Raw genomic sequence first — 17,895 nt, 5'->3', positions numbered from 1 at the left:
AAACCGATTATATCTTCTTTTTGAAGGCTCGCATTAAAACCTTGTGAAAGTAGTTGATACTCGGGTTGAAAACTTGACTTTGTGAAAATTATTAAATTTTCATAATCTAAAAAGTTGGGGGTAAGGAGCATCTTTAAAAGCAAACAGGTTTTCCCACATCCACTTGAACCAACTATTAGACATCTTAATGAATGTGGGAGATTTTTATGGTTATTAAATTTTATCTTATTTTCCCAAACAGGTAAAAAATCAATCATTGTATATATATATATATATATATATATATATATATATATATATATATATATATATTGTTACGGTTCTTAGAACCTTCACTTTGTAAATTTAGTATTAAAATTTCCTATGTACATTTCCCCTTTAATTGGCTGTTAATTGAAATGAGCGCACCGTAGCTAGTCCATGTACAAGCACGTAGAAAATCATATACCCTTCTAAATAGTTATTTCCTTATTATGTGTATTAGTTTAAGGCTGTGTTTCCCACTAGTTGACCCTGCATTGCACCAAATGACATAAGATAGATCCCTCCGACGCCACCATGGCATCTTCGAAGTGCCAGTAACTTTGGGTGGGGTTATTGGCACCACCTTTACCCCAAGACTCCATTACGCACGCAGTCAGCTCGGAGAAGAAAGGCGTGTCTCCACCTCCTCATGAGAAGGAGGAGTGAGCCAGCCCCCGATCAACCAACCAAGCATGAGGGGTTTGGCCTGAGAGGGCGGAGGAAAGAAACTTCGGGGAGGTTCAAGAAGATTCTAGGGCGTGGTTTATATAACCCGTCACGCGGAGCCCCCACCTGAGTCCAGTTGAGGAGGAGCTGAGATGCGCGTAAGAGTTGACCTGAAGGAGTCCACCGCAGTTGAACCAACCGCAGCTTTGAACCAACCGCAGCTTTGAGACCACCGCAGCTTTGAGACCACCGCAGCTTTGAGCTTTGACAGCGGTTTCGGCCGTGGCTACGAAGCAACGCCGCCGTGCGGATATGATTTAGGAGGGTCAGCGGCTGCTCACCTCGAGCCGCGCGATCACACCAACCGGACCCGCATCCTTCCCGCCTTGTGATCCCACCTCCTCGTCCATCCAGACATCCACCTCCTGCCATTCATTCCTGCTTCATTCCCCGTGTAAGTCTGATTGTCGTCTGTCCTTTATGTTGTCCTGGGGTTTAAGTAAGCTTGTATAGGTAAGTTAATATTTGCACTGTGTCCTCTCCTCCTTCTGTTTTTATTTCCGTATCTTTCCATCTTCTTTGGTTTCTTTGATTGTGTACATAATAGTTAGTAATAAATCCTGTTCTTCCTACCTTGCCTTCTTTCCTTCACATCCGTTCGTCCTTGTCTTTTCCATAATTGAATACCTGTGGCACGATTTGGCAAACGCATAAGAATCGGGTCTAGTACTTGCTAACGGTTCGAGCCGCGGCTGCTAATCCGCTCGGCAAATTAACATCTTGTCCGCGGTCTCGAACGAGGTTGCTCACCTGCCTCCCTGGAGGGAGCTGGGCAGCTTCAGGACTCACGTCGGTCAGTCACAGACAAGGGGATGAATTCCCCCTTGGTAAGGGGAAAAAGGGCCGACGGTGAGATCCGCAACAATATATATATTTAAATTCTAACAAAACATTGCTTAAAATAAAAATTGAAAAATAAGGTTTAAATACTTAAACAGTCTCCTCCAAGGATCGCATACTACTTTGGATATGTGTCAAGAATATATAAAATAAATACAAAATATTAAAATGTAAAAAATAAAAAAAATCTAAATCTGAGTCAGAATAAAAAAAATTGATTTTAGTCTAAAGAATAATTTCTATTATGTAAATAGAAATCAATACAACAAACATATTGCGAAATTTGTAAATGTGAATATAAATATTACAAAAAACAGCTCCAAACCAACAAGCACACATTCAAACTTTTTCAGCTGGAATGTGCGTTAATGGATACCGAGAAAGATTTTGATCAGGATTTTGAAGAAGAGCAGGTTCAAGAGGAATGGGAGAAAAGTAGTATTTTTCCGAATAACTTAATTAAATGGATAATAATCAGTGAGATGGAGAGAATTTTTTTAATTTCAGCAAAAAACAACTTGGAAATTAAATAAAAAATTGTGGGAATTATATAATTGAAAATTATATAATTGAAAAAATTGAAAAATAAAAATCTGAGCCATAATTAAAAAAAATTGATTTTAGTAAAAAGAATAATTTATATTATGCAAATGGAATGAATACAACATATTGCGATGTTTGTAAATGTGAATATTAATATTACAAAAAACATCTCCGAACCAACAAACACACATTGAAGCTTTTTCAGCTGATATCCCCACTCGAACGAGAAACAAAACATTGTGATGTTTGTTCTAAAGTTGTCTTGAAGAAGAGCTTTCCTCGGCATCTTCAATCACAAAAATGCAAGAAGCTACTTGGATACTCTATTAAAAACTTTGATGGAGCATTTAATGGGCATATTAAGGTAAGGATTTTTGAGTTTGCAACTCCTGAACCAAAATCAATAGCTGAGGCGATTGAGAAGGTTAAACCTGCTATTGAAATATTTGGAAAAGATACGTTGACTGAGATGAATCCTTTAAAGTTTTATATGGGAGTAAAAATGGGTATGGTAAAAGAGGGTATTGAAATAACTCCCAATATGAGAACACCCCCTCACTTTATCACATCATTCCAAGATTTCTTATCATCGCGTGTTTATGGTTAGCTTGTAAAACAGGAGCAGGATGTAGATAATACACTTGTAAGTCGTGGATATATTATACCTAAAATAATTTTCCTCGATATACACGTTCTAAAATCAGACCCTCTTAAAGCTTCTTCTTACATTGATTTACCAAGGGATATAAAATTAAAAAGGCGGTTGTTAATATTTAAAACAAAAATAATAATTGTTTCCTATGGTCTGTTTCCTATCCTATGGCCCACCTTTATCCTCAAAATAATAATCAAGAAAGAGTATCTCGTAATAAAAATATGAGAATATGCTGAATGCTAAAGATTTAAAATTCCCAATATCATTAAAAGATATTCCAAAATTAAAAAAGATGAATAATAATCGATCTGTTCATGTATTTGGATTAACAGATATAAACAAAATTCAGATTTTGAAACATTCTAATAATTATAAAAAGTATGAAACTCATATTGACCTTCTATATTATAATTTGGAAGAAAATTCACATTATGATTCCATCAAAAATTTATCAAGATTAACCACTTCACAAGTGTGTAATATAACTAATAAAACACACCCCTGTAAGCATTGTCTTAACTTCTTTCATACTAAAGAAAGATTAAACCAGAATTCAAAATACTGTAGTGAACATAAATCTACCGTAATTAATATGCCTAAAGTAGGTTCAAACGTATCATTCAAAGATTTCAACAAAACTATGAAACATCCATTCGTGAGATATTCTGACTTTGAAAATATCGTTGAAAAGATAGATACTGCTTCTCCAAATCCAAAAAATCATACACGAGTAAATATCAAAAACATACTTCTTGTGGTTTCTGTCATTATATCAAATCAACCATAGGTGATAAATACAACAAGTTAGAACTTTATAGAGGAGAAGATGCTTCAGAGGAGTTTGTGAAACGACTAGAAAGGGATTGTGTTCGATTTACCAAGATAATGAAAAAAAAACAATATACAATGTGCTTTACAAAAGAAGAGAAAATTATATTTAGAGATAATAATATATGCCATATTTGTGATGAGAAAATTGATGAAGATGAAGACGAAAAGGTTAGAGATCATTGTCATCTTCCAGGTAAATATAGAGGTCCAGCTCATCAAAGTTGTAATCTTAATTTTAAACTCCCCTCTTTCATTCCAGTCATTCTTCACAACAACGCACATTATGATACGCATCTATTTAGAAATGAACTTTCAAAGACATCTGGAGACATTTCAGCAATTCCTCACATGGATCAGAAATACCTCTCTTTCACAAAAACAATCTTTATAAAAACAGGATTTGAAAAAAAAAAATACAAATGATATAACTAATATTAGATTTCTTGACACATTTAAATTTATGACAAGTTCATTATCTAACTTGGTATCAAATATTTAAAACTTTCAGAGTATTGCACAAATCAAGAAGAGATTGAACTCGTATCACAAAAGGGAATATATCCGTACGATTATATGGATTCATTTGAGAGATTTAAAGAAACACAACTCCCACCAAAAGAAAATTTCTACAATAAGTTAAATAAAACTCATATTTCTGATAAAGATAACACACAAACCTAAAATGTTTGGGGAAAGTTTAATATAAAGAACCTTGGAGAGTATTATGATTTGTATCTTAAAACTGATGTATTGCTATTGGCTGATGTATTTGAAACTTTTAGAACCATCTGTCATAATAAAAATTCTTATGAATTAGACCCCGCCCACTATTACACTGCCCCAGGATTGGCTTGGAGTGCTATGTTAAAAATGACAAAACAATTTGGATTTAATCAGTGATGTAGATATGCTATTGATGATGGAGAAGGCTTAAAGAGGAGGAATATCACGTCTGTTCCAAGAGATATGCTGAAGCTAACAACAAATATCTTCCTAATTATGATTCTACAAAAGATAGTTCTTATTTGATGTATTACGATGCTAATAATTTATATGGATGGGCTATGTCTCAATCCCTACCTTATTGAGAACTTGAGTGTGTTAAAGAGAAAGATTATGAAAAGGTTTTACAGGATATCATTATCTCTACACAAGAAGAATTGGATAAAGCTAAAATTGGATATTATTTTGAGGTTGATTTGAAATATCCTGAAGAACTTCATAATAAACATAAGGATCTACCTTATGCCCCTGATAGAGTGTCCAAGAAAAGAATGGTTAAGTGATTATCAACAATCATTTAATACTAAAGGTCAATCAACAGATAAATTACTTACTGCGTTATATGACAAAGGGAATTATGTTTTACACCAAAGGAACTTGGGGCAAAGTTTATCAGTGGGGCTGATAATAAAGAAGCTTTAGAGTTTTACAGTTTTAAAAAAGTAATTGGTTGAAGGAGTATATTGATTTTAATACAAAAAGGAGAACTGAAGCAAAAACTGATTTTGAGAAAGACCTTTATAAATTAATGAATAATGCTGTATTTGGAAAGACGATAGAAAATCTTAGAAATAGACAAAACATAAGACTTGCTGCATCTTGGGAACAAGTGCATCAAAATTAATTAATAGACCCAGTTTTCAAAGAGAAGAGGTGTATTCAGAGAACTTTTGTGCCCTCCATTTGATTAAAGAAAGTATTGAAATGGATAAACCTATTTATATTGGAACATCAATTCTTGACTTGTCAAAGTCATTAATGTATGATTACTTTTACAATAACTTAAGAAATAAATATCAAAATGATGTTAATCTACTTTGTATGGATACAGATAGTTTTATTTTGAAAATTGATACAGAAGATGTTTATTCAGATATGATATGATATTAAATTGATATGATATTCAGATATGATATTGATATATATGATACTGTGGCGGGCACAAGGGGCAATAATTCCGCGCACCAGAAGGTGGTGCGAGCGCCCAGGCAGGGACCGATGGCACATGCCCCGCCCTTCGACCGAGCGGCCACGCCCGAGGACTATGCGTGGCCTCGGCACATATATGCGGGCTCTAAGCTCGAGCCCGCCCAGTGCTGCAGTTCGAGCTTTGACAATAAAGACTCTTTTGGTTTTAACAAACGCGTTGTGGCCTACCTCTTTGGCAAGCAGGTTGTGTGCGCAGCACCACACTTCACTGGTGACCCCGATTGGTTCAGCCGTTGCTGACCACCGAACGCGCCATGGCCAACAACGCCGTCACGGTAAAACTCCCAGAGTTTTGGGAAGCACAGGCCGACGTGTGGTTCGTGCAGGCCGAAGCACAATTTCAGCTTCGAGGCATAACGGCGGACGAGACCCGTTACTAACACGTGGTCGCCGCCCTCGGGCCCGGCACTGCCGCCCGAGTCGTGTCCATCCTGCGGCACCCGCCGGCCGACCACAAGTACAGGGAGCTCAAACGTCTCCTCATCGCCACGTTCGGCCTCACGGAGATCGAACGGGCCGACCACCTCCTGGACCTTCCCGAACTCGGCGACACACGACCATCCATGCGGATGGATTTTATGCTGTCACTGCTGGGTGACCAAGCCCCGGATTTCTTATTCCGGGCACTTTTCCTACGCCAGCTACCTCTACAGGTATGCCTCGCGCTGGCCGGTTCCAAAATAAGGGAACCCCGCGCCCTGGCCGTAGAGGCCGACGAGTTCTTCGCGGCTTGCGACACGCGGTCGAGTTACGGTGCCGCCGTCGTGGTTCCCGAGGCAGATGCTACAGCGTCCCTCGTGGCCGCTGCCGCACCCCGACCACCACCACCACCACCACCACCGCCACCGAGAAAACCGCCGCCGCCCCCGCCGCCGCAAGCCTGGTGCTATTTCCACGCCAGGTTCGGCCACAAGGCTAAGAAGTGTTGCCCGCCGTGCTCGTTTGACAAGTCGGGAAACTACCGGGCCGGCGCTCATTAGCGGCCCTGAGCATCGGCCATTCCGGCAGCCTCCTATTCATCATGGACACCTTGTCCGGGCACCATTTCCTCTGCGATACAGGAGCGCAGGTAAGCGTCCTCCCCGCCTACACGTCCGACAAGCGAACCGCGGGCCGGGGCCCCGCGTTGCTTGCCGCCAACGGTACACCCATCCGCACGTTCGAGAAGTGCTGCCTCTCCCTGCGGTTCGGAGGGCAGGGCTTTCAATGGCCGTTCGTGACCGCTAGCGTGCCAATGGCATTGCTCGGTGCGGACTTCCTATGTGCGAATGGGTTGTTGGTCGACGTGAAGCGCAGATGGCTCGTCCAGGCCGAGACCTTTAGCTCGCTCGCTTGTTCGCTGAGCAGCTCGTTGAGCGGCTCACTGAGCGGCTCACCGAGCGGCTTGCCAAGCGGCTTGCTGGACAGTTCCGTCCCGGCAAGTTTAGTTTGCACGCTTCCGGCAGCGGACGACTTTACCCGCCTCCTCGCCAGTTCCCGGCCCTCACGCGGCCCACCTTCTCAGCGGTGGCCGTTAAGCACGGGGTGGAGCATCACATCCCCACAGTCGGGCCGCCGGTCTATGCCCGGGCACGCCGACTCGAGCCTACGAAGCTCGCCGTGGCGAAAGCTGAGTTCGCCACGCTGGAGCGGCTGGGGATCGTGTGGCGCTCCAACAGCGCGTGGGCCTCCCCGCTGCACATCGTGCCGAAGCCCGGCGGGGGATGGCGGCCGTGCGGGGACTACCGCCGGCTCAACGATGCCACCACCCCCGACCGCTACCCGGTCCCACACATTCAGGACTTTTCCGCCCGGTTGGCCAACACGACCATGTTTACAAAGGTGGACCTCATCCGGGGCTACCATCAGGTCCCCGACCAACCGGACGACGTCCCGAAGACGGCCGTCATCACCCCTTTCGGTCTCTTCGAATCCCTCAGGATGCCCTTCGGGTTGAAGAATGCAGCTCAGGCGTTCCAGCGGCTTATGGATAGCGTCTTGCGCGACTTACCTTTCCTGTTCATCTACCTGGACGACATCCTAGTCACGAGCGCGTCCCGGGAGGACCACCTGCTCCACCTCCGCACGCTTTTCGAATGCCTGGGCCAGCATGGCCTAATCATCAACCCTGCCAAGTGCCGTTTCGGTGTCGCCACCATCGACTTCTTGGGGCACCGCATCACCGAACACGGGGCCGTCCCTTTACCGGCCAAGGTGGAGGTGGTCAGGGATTTCCCGCAGTACCGCACGATCAAGAGGCTCCAGGAGTTCCTGGGCATGGTAAATTTTTACCACCCCTTCGTGCCCCACGTCGCCCAGCTCCTCCGCCCCTTGCACAAGGCCCTTCGAGGCAAGCCGGGCAAAGGTGACATCGCATGGTCGGAGCCGATGGCCGTGGCATTCACGGGCGCAAAGCTGGCTCTGGCCGACGCCACCATGCTGGCGCACCCAGCGCCCGATGCACCGATGGCCCTCACCACCGATGCGTCGGACTATGCTGTGGGCGCGGTGCACGAGCAATGGGTGCGTGGTGCTTGGCAACCGCTGGCGTTTTTCAGCCGGCAGCTTCGCCCGCACGAACGGCGGTACAGCACCTTCGACCGCAAGTTGCTCGGGCTCCACCTGGCGGTCCGACACTTCCGCCATCTGCTGGAGGTCCGCCCGTTCACGGCCTTCGTTGACCACAAGCCCCTTGTGTTCGCGATGGCCAAGGTCGCCGAGCCATGGTCGGCAGGGCAGCAGCGCCACCTCTCTGCCGTGTCCGAGTACACGACGGACATCCGTCACGTGGCGGGTAAGGACAACCCGGTGGCGGATTGCCTTTCCCAGTCCATCGCCCACGCGGTCCACCTCGGGGTCGACTACGCCCGAATGGTGGAGGCCCAGACCGCCGACCCTGGCGTCCAGGCCTTGCGGACCGCCGCCACGGGCCTCCGTGTCACCGAGGTGCCGTTCGACACCGCGGCATGGCCCTTCTATGTGAGGGCTCCCACGGCCGGCCTCGCCCCATCATGCCCGCTGGCTGGCAGCGCCCGGTGTTCGACGCCATCCACGGCCTGTCCCACCCTGGCACGAGGGCATCCCAGAAACTCGTCGGGGTGAAGTTCGTCTGGCATGGCCTCAGGAAGGACGTCCGCGACTGGGCCAGGACGTGCCTCGCGTGCCAGCGCGCAAAGGTCCACTGCCACACCCAGGCACCGTTGGCCCCGTTTACGGTGCCCGAGCAGCGGTTCGACCACGTGCACGTCGACTTGGTGGGACCTCTGCCCCCTCGCGAGGTTTCACCCACCTCCTCACCATGGTCGACCGCACCACACGGTGGCCGGAGGCCATCCCATTGGCGGCGAAGTCTGTGGCTGAGGTGGCGCAAGCCTTTATCGCCCGGTTCGGTGCCCCCTCGGACATCTCGTCCGACCACGGCCCCCAGTTCACCTCGGAGCTCTGGGCCGCGGTGGCGCAAGGGCTCGGGGTGAAGCTACACCACACCACGGCCTACCACCCCCAGGCCAATGGCCTGTGCGAGCGCTTTCATCGCTCCGTGAAGGCCGCGCTACGGGCCAGCCTCCGCGACAGCGGGTGGGTCGACAGGCTCCCCTGGGTCCTGCTGGGCTTCAGGACGGCGCCCAAGGACGACCTGCACGCGTCCTCGGCAGAGTTGGTCTTCGGGCAACCACTGCGGGTACCGGGTGAAGTCATCCCTGACTCCACGGCTCCTTGGTCCGTGGCGCAACAGCGCTCCGCCCTTCAGGAGACCGCCCGGAGGTTCGCCCCGGTGCCAACGGCACACCACAGTTGCCCGCCTTCCCACGTCGCCCCGGAGTTTCGCACGGCACAGTACGTGTTCATCCAGCATGATGCCCACTGGGCACCGCTACGGCCCCCGTACGACGGGCCCTTCCGTGTGCTGGAGACTGGTGACAAGTTTTTCACGGTCGACATCGGCGGTGCCCCGGATTGCATTTCCGTGGACCGCCTCAAGCCGGCCCACCTCGATCCGGACCACCCCCCGCCGGCAGCGCTGCCTCCGGGTCGAGGCCGCCCCCCGGCGGTCGGACCCCCGGCACCCCCGCCAGCAGCTCTGCCTCTGCGTCGAGGCCGCCCCCCGGCAGTCGGACCCCCGGCACCCCTCAGCCCCGCCAGCCCGCTACCCCCCAGCCCTGCACACATCGTCAGGGGGCGTTTTGGCCGGGTCATGCAGCTTCCCCGCAAACTCACCCTTCAGGTGCGCGGGAATTCTGGGGGGGGCGCGTGTGGCCGACACATGGGGCAATAATTCCGCGCACCAGAAGGTGGCGTGAGTGCCCAGGCGGGGACCGATGGCACATGCCCCGCCCTTCGACCGAGCGGCCACGCCCGAGGACTAGGCGTGGCCTCGGCACATCTATGCGGGCTCTAAGCTCGAGCCCGCCCAGTGCTGCAGTTCGAGCTTTGACAATAAAGACTCTTTTGGTTTTAACAAACGCGTTGTGGCCTACCTCTTTGGCAAGCAAGTTGTGTGCGCAGCACCACACTTCAATGCAAGTAATTACAAGCCGGGTGATAAGTTTTCTTCAAAGAATAAAAAGGTTATTGGAAAGTTTAAGGATGAATTGGGGGGTTAGGTAATGAGTGAATTTATAGGATTGAGATCTAAAGCTTAATTGATCTAAAGTATATTGATAATAATATTGAAAGAAGTGATAGAAAATTAAAGGGAATAAAGAAAAATGTTATAAAGAATCAATAAACTTTGGAAATTATTGTAATTGTTTGACTTTAAAGAAAGAAGAGTTTCGAAAAATGAATACGATGAGAAGTTATAATCATCAATTATATTCAGAAGAGGTGAGCAAGAAAGCTCTTGGGGCTTTTGATGAGGAAATTTTTTAGGAAATGGAATTTCTCGTGTCCCTCATGGATTTTGTGTTGAGATAAATAAAAACTAAACTAAGAAATAAAATGAGTTATTGTCTCAAGTGTGAAAAGAAAACTAAATCTAAAAATATCTCATATGATAAAAATAAAAATATTCGAGTTTATGAAAAAGGGTATGTTTAGTATGTGGCTCTAAAAAGTGCCAATTCATTTCTAAGAATAAAAGTGGGGGAGAAATACAAAAGTTTTTGTCAGGGAGAAAATGTACAACAACTGGAATTCCAGGGGAATTACACCTTCCAGGGTATTCTTTCTGTGGTCCAGGAACAAACTTGGATAAAAGATTAGATGAGGCTGACAATCCTAAACCTTGGTCCAGACCTATAAATAGGGTTGATGAAGTGTGTATGAAGCATGATATTGCTTATGGGATTACCACTACATTGGATGAAAAACATGAAGCAGACAGAGAAATGTTGTATAATTTGTCTTTGATACAAAATCCAACGTTGAGAGAGAAAGTTGACAGGTTTATTGTGAAAAAATGGATAAGTGCTGAATTAAAACTTGGTCTTGGTTACCCAGGTGTTTCACCGTGAACAGAGCCCTCAAAAACCTATTAAGCTCTCATGATGTCATCAAGACTGAGCAGCTTTTGGCTGATGAATTGCATAAACCTATAATGACAAAGTTTAAAAGAAGGAAGGTTTATTCCAAAGGTTTTGATTACATGTGGTCCGCTGATTTAATTGAACTAAATAATGATAAGGGATACAAGCATGCTTTAACCATTATTGATTTGAGGAGTAGATATTAAAGTGTCCCTCTGAAGTGTCCCTCTATTAAAGTGTACCTCTATTAAAGTGTACCTCCAGTAACAAGTACCTCTCTTAGAGTGTCCCTCTATTAAAGTGTCCCTCTATTAAAGTGTCCCTCTATTAAAGTGTTCCTCTTTTAAAGTTGTCCGCTAATAAAGTGCACCTCTGTTAACATGTACCTCTATTAAAGTGTCCCTATATTAAAGTGTCCCTATATTAAAGTGTACCTATATTAAAGTGTGCTTCTATTAAAGTGTCCCTCTATTAAAGTGTCCCTCTATTAAAGTGTGCTTCTATTAAAGTGTCCCTATATTAAAGTGTCCCTATATTAAAGTGTCCCTATATTAAAGTGTCCCTATATTAAAGTGTCCCTCTATTAAAGTGTGCTTCCATTAAAGTGTCCCTCTATTAAAGTGTACCTATATTAAAGTGTGCTTCTATTAAAGTGTGCTTCTATTAAAGTGTCCCTCTATTAAAGTGTCCCTCTATTAAAGTGTCCCTATATTAAAGTGTACCTATATTAAAGTGTGCTTCTATTAAAGTGTCCCTCTATTAAAGTGTCCCTATGTTAAAGTGTACCTATATTAAAGTGTCCCTCTATTAAAGTTGTCCGCTAATAAAGTGCACCTCTGTTAACATGTACCTCTATTAAAGTGTCCCTATATTAAAGTGTCCCTATATTAAAGTGTACCTATATTAAAGTGTGCTTCTATTAAAGTGTCCCTCTATTAAAGTGTCCCTCTATTAAAGTGTGCTTCTATTAAAGTGTCCCTATATTAAAGTGTCCCTATATTAAAGTGTACCTATATTAAAGTGTGCTTCTATGAAAGTGTCCCTCTATTAAAGTGTCCCTATATTAAAGTGTCCCTATATTAAAGTGTCCCTATATTAAAGTGTACCTATATTAAAGTGTCCCTATATTAAAGTGTGCTTCCATTAAAGTGTCCCTCTATTAAAGTGTACCTATATTAAAGTGTGCTTCTATTAAAGTGTGCTTCTATTAAAGTGTCCCTCTATTAAAGTGTCCCTCTATTAAAGTGTCCCTATATTAAAGTGTACCTATATTAAAGTGTGCTTCTATTAAAGTGTCCCTCTATTAAAGTGTCCCTATGTTAAAGTGTACCTATATTAAAGTGTGCTTCTATTAAAGTGTCCCTCTATTAAAGTGTCCCTATATTAAAGTGTCCCTATATTAAAGTGTCCCTCTATTAAAGTGTCCCTATATTAAAGTGTCCCTATATTAAAGTGTCCCTCTATTAAAGTGTCCCTATATTAAAGTGTACCTATATTAAAGTGTACCTATATTAAAGTATACCTCTATGAAAGTGTCCCTCTATTAAAGTTGTCCGCTAATAAAGTGCACCTCTGTTAACATGTACCTCTATTAAAGTGTCCCTATATTAAAGTGTCCCTATATTAAAGTGTACCTATATTAAAGTGTGCTTCTATTAAAGTGTCCCTCTATTAAAGTGTCCCTCTATTAAAGTGTGCTTCTATTAAAGTGTCCCTATATTAAAGTGTCCCTATATTAAAGTGTACCTATATTAAAGTGTGCTTCTATTAAAGTGTCCCTCTATTAAAGTGTCCCTATATTAAAGTGTCCCTATATTAAAGTGTCCCTATATTAAAGTGTACCTATATTAAAGTGTCCCTATATTAAAGTGTGCTTCCATTAAAGTGTCCCTCTATTAAAGTGTACCTATATTAAAGTGTGCTTCTATTAAAGTGTGCTTCTATTAAAGTGTCCCTCTATTAAAGTGTCCCTCTATTAAAGTGTCCCTATATTAAAGTGTACCTATATTAAAGTGTCCCTCTATTAAAGTGTCCCTATATTAAAGTGTACCTATATTAAAGTGTACCTATATTAAAGTGTGCTTCTATTAAAGTGTCCCTATATTAAAGTGTGCTTCTATTAAAGTGTCCCTCTATTAAAGTGTCCCTATATTAAAGTGTCCCTATATTAAAGTGTCCCTCTATTAAAGTGTCCCTCTATTAAAGTATCCCTATATTAAAGTGTCCCTCTATTAAAGTGTCCCTCTATTAAAGTGTCCCTATATTAAAGTGTCCCTATATTAAAGTGTGCTTCTATTAAAGTGTCCCTCTATTAAAGTGTCCCTCTATTAAAGTGTCCCTATATTAAAGTGTACCTATATTAAAGTGTGCTTCTATTAAAGTGTCCCTCTATTAAAGTGTCCCTATATTAAAGTGTCCCTATATTAAAGTGTCCCTCTATTAAAGTGTCCCTCTATTAAAGTGTCCCTATATTAAAGTGTCCCTATATTAAAGTGTCCCTCTATTAAAGTGTCCCTCTATTAAAGTGTCCCTATATTAAAGTGTCCGTATATTAAAGTGTCCCTATATTAAAGTGTCCCTATATTAAAGTGTCCCTATATTAAAGTGTCCCTATATTAAAGTGTCCCTCTATTAAAGTGTCCCTCTATTAAAGTGTCCCTATATTAAAGTGTCCCTATATTAAAGTGTCCCTATATTAAAGTGTCCCTATATTAAAGTGTCCCTATATTAAAGTGTCCCTATATTAAAGTGTCCCTCTATTAAAGTGTCCCTCTATTAAAGTGTCCCTATATTAAAGTGTCCCTATATTAAAGTGTCCCTATATTAAAGTGTCCCTCTATTAAAGTGTCCCTCTATTAAAGTGTACCTATATTAAAGCGTCCCTATATTAAAGTGTCCCTATATTAAAGTGTACCTATATTAAAGTGTGCTTCTATTAAAGTGTCCCTCTATTAAAGTGTACCTATATTAAAGTGTCCCTCTATTAAAGTGTACCTATATTAAAGTGTGCTTCTATTAAAGTGTGCTTCTATTAAAGTGTCCCTCTATTAAAGTCTCCCTTTATTAAAGTGTCCCTCTATTAAAGTGTCCCTCTATTAAAGTGTCCCTATATTAAAGTGTGCTTCTATTAAAGTGTCCCTATATTAAAGTGTACCTATATTAAAGTGTGCTTCTATTAAAGTGTCCCTCTATTAAAGTGTCCCTATATTAAAGTGTCCCTATATTAAAGTGTCCCTATATTAAAGTGTCCCTCTATTAAAGTGTCCTTCTATTAAAGTGTACCTATATGAAAGTGTGCCTATATTAAAGTGTACCTATATTAAAGTGTGCTTGTATTAAAGTGTACCTATATTAAAGTGTGCTTCTATTAAAGTGTCCCTCTATTAAAGTGTACCTATATTAAAGTGTACCTATATTAAAGTGTGCTTCTATTAAAGTGTGCTTCTATTAAAGTGTCCCTCTATTAAAGTGTCCCTATATTAAAGTGTCCCTCTATTAAAGTGTACCTATATGAAAGTGTGCCTATATTAAATTGTACCTATATTAAAGTGTGCTTCTATTAAAGTGTCCCTATATTAAAGTGTGCTTCTATTAAAGTGTCCCTATATTAAAGTGTACCTATATTAAAGTGTGCTTCTATTAAAGTGTCCCTCTATTAAAGTGTCCCTATATTAAAGTGTCCCTCTATTAAAGTGTCCCTATATTAAAGTGTGCTTCTATTAAAGTGTCCCTATATTAAAGTGTGCTTCTATTAAAGTGTCCCTCTATTAAAGTGTCCCTATATTAAAGTGTCCCTCTATTAAAGTGTCCCTATATTAAAGTGTGCTTCTATTAAAGTGTCCCTATATTAAAGTGTACCTATATTAAAGTGTGCTTCTATTAAAGTGTCCCTCTATTAAAGTGTCCCTATATTAAAGGGTCCCTCTATTAAAGTGTCCCTATATTAAAGTGTCCCTCTATTAAAGTGTCCCTATATTAAAGTGTACCTATATTAAAGTGTTCCTCTATTAAAGTGTCCCTATATTAAAGTGTTCCTCTATTAAAGTGTACCTATATTAAAGTGTCCCTCTATTAAAGTGTCCCTATATTAAAGTGTCCCTATATTAAAGTGTGCTTCTATTAAAGTGTCCCTATATTAAAGTGTACCTATATTAAAGTGTGCTTCTATTAAAGTGTCCCTCTATTATAGTGTCCCTCTATTAAAGTGTCCATCTATTAAAGTGTCCCTATATTAAAGTGTCCCTCTATTAAAGTGTCCCTATATTAAAGTGTCCCTATATTAAAGTGTCCCTATATTAAAGTGTACCTATGAAGGAACTGCGTGCGCTCCAACGCGAGTCGAAAGAATTGACGCGACCAAAGACGGAATTCGTCCGAGTTGCTTTATTGAAACAAAACAGCTCAGGTATTCTGACCAGCCCGTTTATCGGGCAGCAATATATATACACATTTATGTCGGGAAGTTTGCCCGGCAAAAGCTATACCGGGCATGCCCGGGTGTCAAGGGCGAGCCTTGGAAAGGCGAGTCTGGACCTGCCCGGGCGTGTTTGGCTGCGGCCTGGCAAGTCGAGGCTGGGCGTGCCCGGGCGCTCTGGGCGAGCCCTGGAAAGGCGATAGCGGGCATGCCCGGACGCTCTGGGCAAGCCCTGGAAAGGCGATAGCGGGCATGCCCGGACGCTCTGGGCGAGCCCTGAAAAGGCGATAGCGGGCATGCCCGGACGCTCTGGGCGAGCCCTGGAAAGGCGAGAGCGGGCATGCCCGGGAAAGGCGAGACCGGGCGTGCCCGGGAGGTTTGGGTGTGCCCGGGAACAGTGAGTCCGGGCATGCCCGGGAGAGGCGCGTCTGGCCGTGTTCTGGCCGGTGCAAGGCGATTGTGTGCATCCAGCGGTAACCGCTACACACGCCCCTCCAGAATCGACCTGCACCGGCAGGGTCAATTTAAGGGGGGTCCAGATGACCCGGCCGAAGCGACCCCTGGAGGGCCGTGGGGAGGGGTCCGACGTGGTGGTGGGTGGTCGAGCGGGGGGAACTGTGGACGGGGGGCGGCCACGCCGCGGAGGAAGGGCCAACCGTGGTGGTCGGTCGACGTCCATGTGCGCCGGTTTGAGGCAGTCCACAGAAATCCGGTCCGGCCGGCCGCCGAAGTCGACGATGAAAGACTTGTCGCCCCGCCGCAGGACCCGTCGTACGGCGGCCGGAGTGGCCCCCGGTGCGCGTCATTACGCACAAAGACGTACTCCGCTGTGCGAAGCGCTGGGGGCACGTAGGACTGGGGGCCACCGTGGCGGGACGTCGGCACGGGGGCAAATCGTCGGGCGGCCTCCTGGAGGTCTGAGCGCTGGCGAGCGGCGGACCAGGGACTGGTAGCGTCGGGCACGAATTCGCCCGGGACGCGGAGCGGCTGGCCGTAGACGAGCTCGGCGGCGGACGCCTGGAGGTCTTCCTTGGGGGCCGTGCGAAGGCCCAAAAGGACCCACGGCAGCCGGTCAGCCCAACCGTCGTCCTGAAGGCCGGCCATGAGTGCGGCCTTCATGGAGCGGTGAAACCGCTTGCACAACCTGTTGGCTTGGGGGTGGTAGGCCGTGGTGCGGTGCAGCGTGACCCCCAACGAACGGGCGACCGCGCCCCAAAGCTCAGACGTGAACTGTGGGCCGCGGTCGGACGAGATGTCCACTGGTGCGCCAAAGCGCGCGACCCAGGTGACGATGAACGCCTGCGCCACGTCGGCAGTGGTGGTGGAGGCGAGGGGCACGGCCTCCGGCCACCTGGTGGTCCTGTCCACCATGGTGAGCAGGTGGGTGAACCCCCGCGAGGGGGGCAGGGGACCCACCAGGTCCACGTGGACGTGGTCGAAACGCCGTTCAGGCACGGCGAAAGGTGCCAGCGGGGCCTGGGTGTGGCGGTGGACCTTGACCCGCTGGCAGGCCGTGCAGGCGTTGGCCCAGTCGCGGATGTTTCGTCGAAGGCCGTGCCAGACGAAACGCGCCGACACCAGCTTCTGAGAAGCTTTCCGGCCCGGGTGAGAAAGGCCATGGATGGAGGCGAAGATGCGGCGCTGCCAGGAAACGGGCACGATGGGGCGAGGCTGGCCCTGGGAGACGTCGCAGAGCAGGACGGTGCCCACGAAGGGAATGTCGGCCAGGCGGAGGCCCGTGTCCGCCGCACGGAGTGCCTGCACCGAGGCGTCGGTGGTCTGTTCGGCCGCCATGAGCGCGAAGTCCACGCCGAGGTGGACCGCATTCGCGCTGGCCCGAGAAAGACAGTCGGCCACGGAGTTGTCTTTGCCGGCGATGTGCCGGATGTCCGTGGTGAACTCCGACACGGCGGAGAGGTGGCGCTGCTGGCGGGCCGACCACGGCTCCGTGACCTTAGCCATTGCGTAGACCAATGGCTTGTGGTCGACGAAAGCCGTGAACGGGCGGCCCTCCAGGAGGTGTCGGAAATGGCGAACGGCCAGGAATAGACCGAGCAGCTCGCGGTCGAACGTGCTGTAGTTTAACTCGTTCGGCCGGAGTTGCCGGCTGAAAAAAGCGAGTGGCTGCCAAACCCCGTCCACCCATTGCTCATGGACGGCGCCCACCGCGTAGTTGGAGACGTCCGTAGTGAGGGCAATGGGCGCGTTGAGCACCGGGTGAGCCAGCAGCGTTGCGTCGGCGAGGGCCCGTTTGGCGCTGGCGAAGGCCGCGTCCATGGCCGCGGACCAAACAATGTCATGCTTGGCCGGCTTGCCCCGGAGGGCCTCGTAAAGGGGCCGCATGAGCTGAGCAGCGCGGGGCACGAATCGGTGATAAAAATTCACCACGCCGAGGAACTCTTGGAGGGCCTTGATGGAACGGGGAT

The sequence above is a fragment of the Myxine glutinosa genome, chromosome 13 (assembly GCF_964187855.1).
Source record: "Myxine glutinosa chromosome 13, kmMyxGlut1.1, whole genome shotgun sequence".
In the NCBI taxonomy this organism is placed as follows: domain Eukaryota; kingdom Metazoa; phylum Chordata; class Myxini; order Myxiniformes; family Myxinidae; genus Myxine; species Myxine glutinosa.
Note: the sequence above shows the minus strand (reverse complement) of the source record.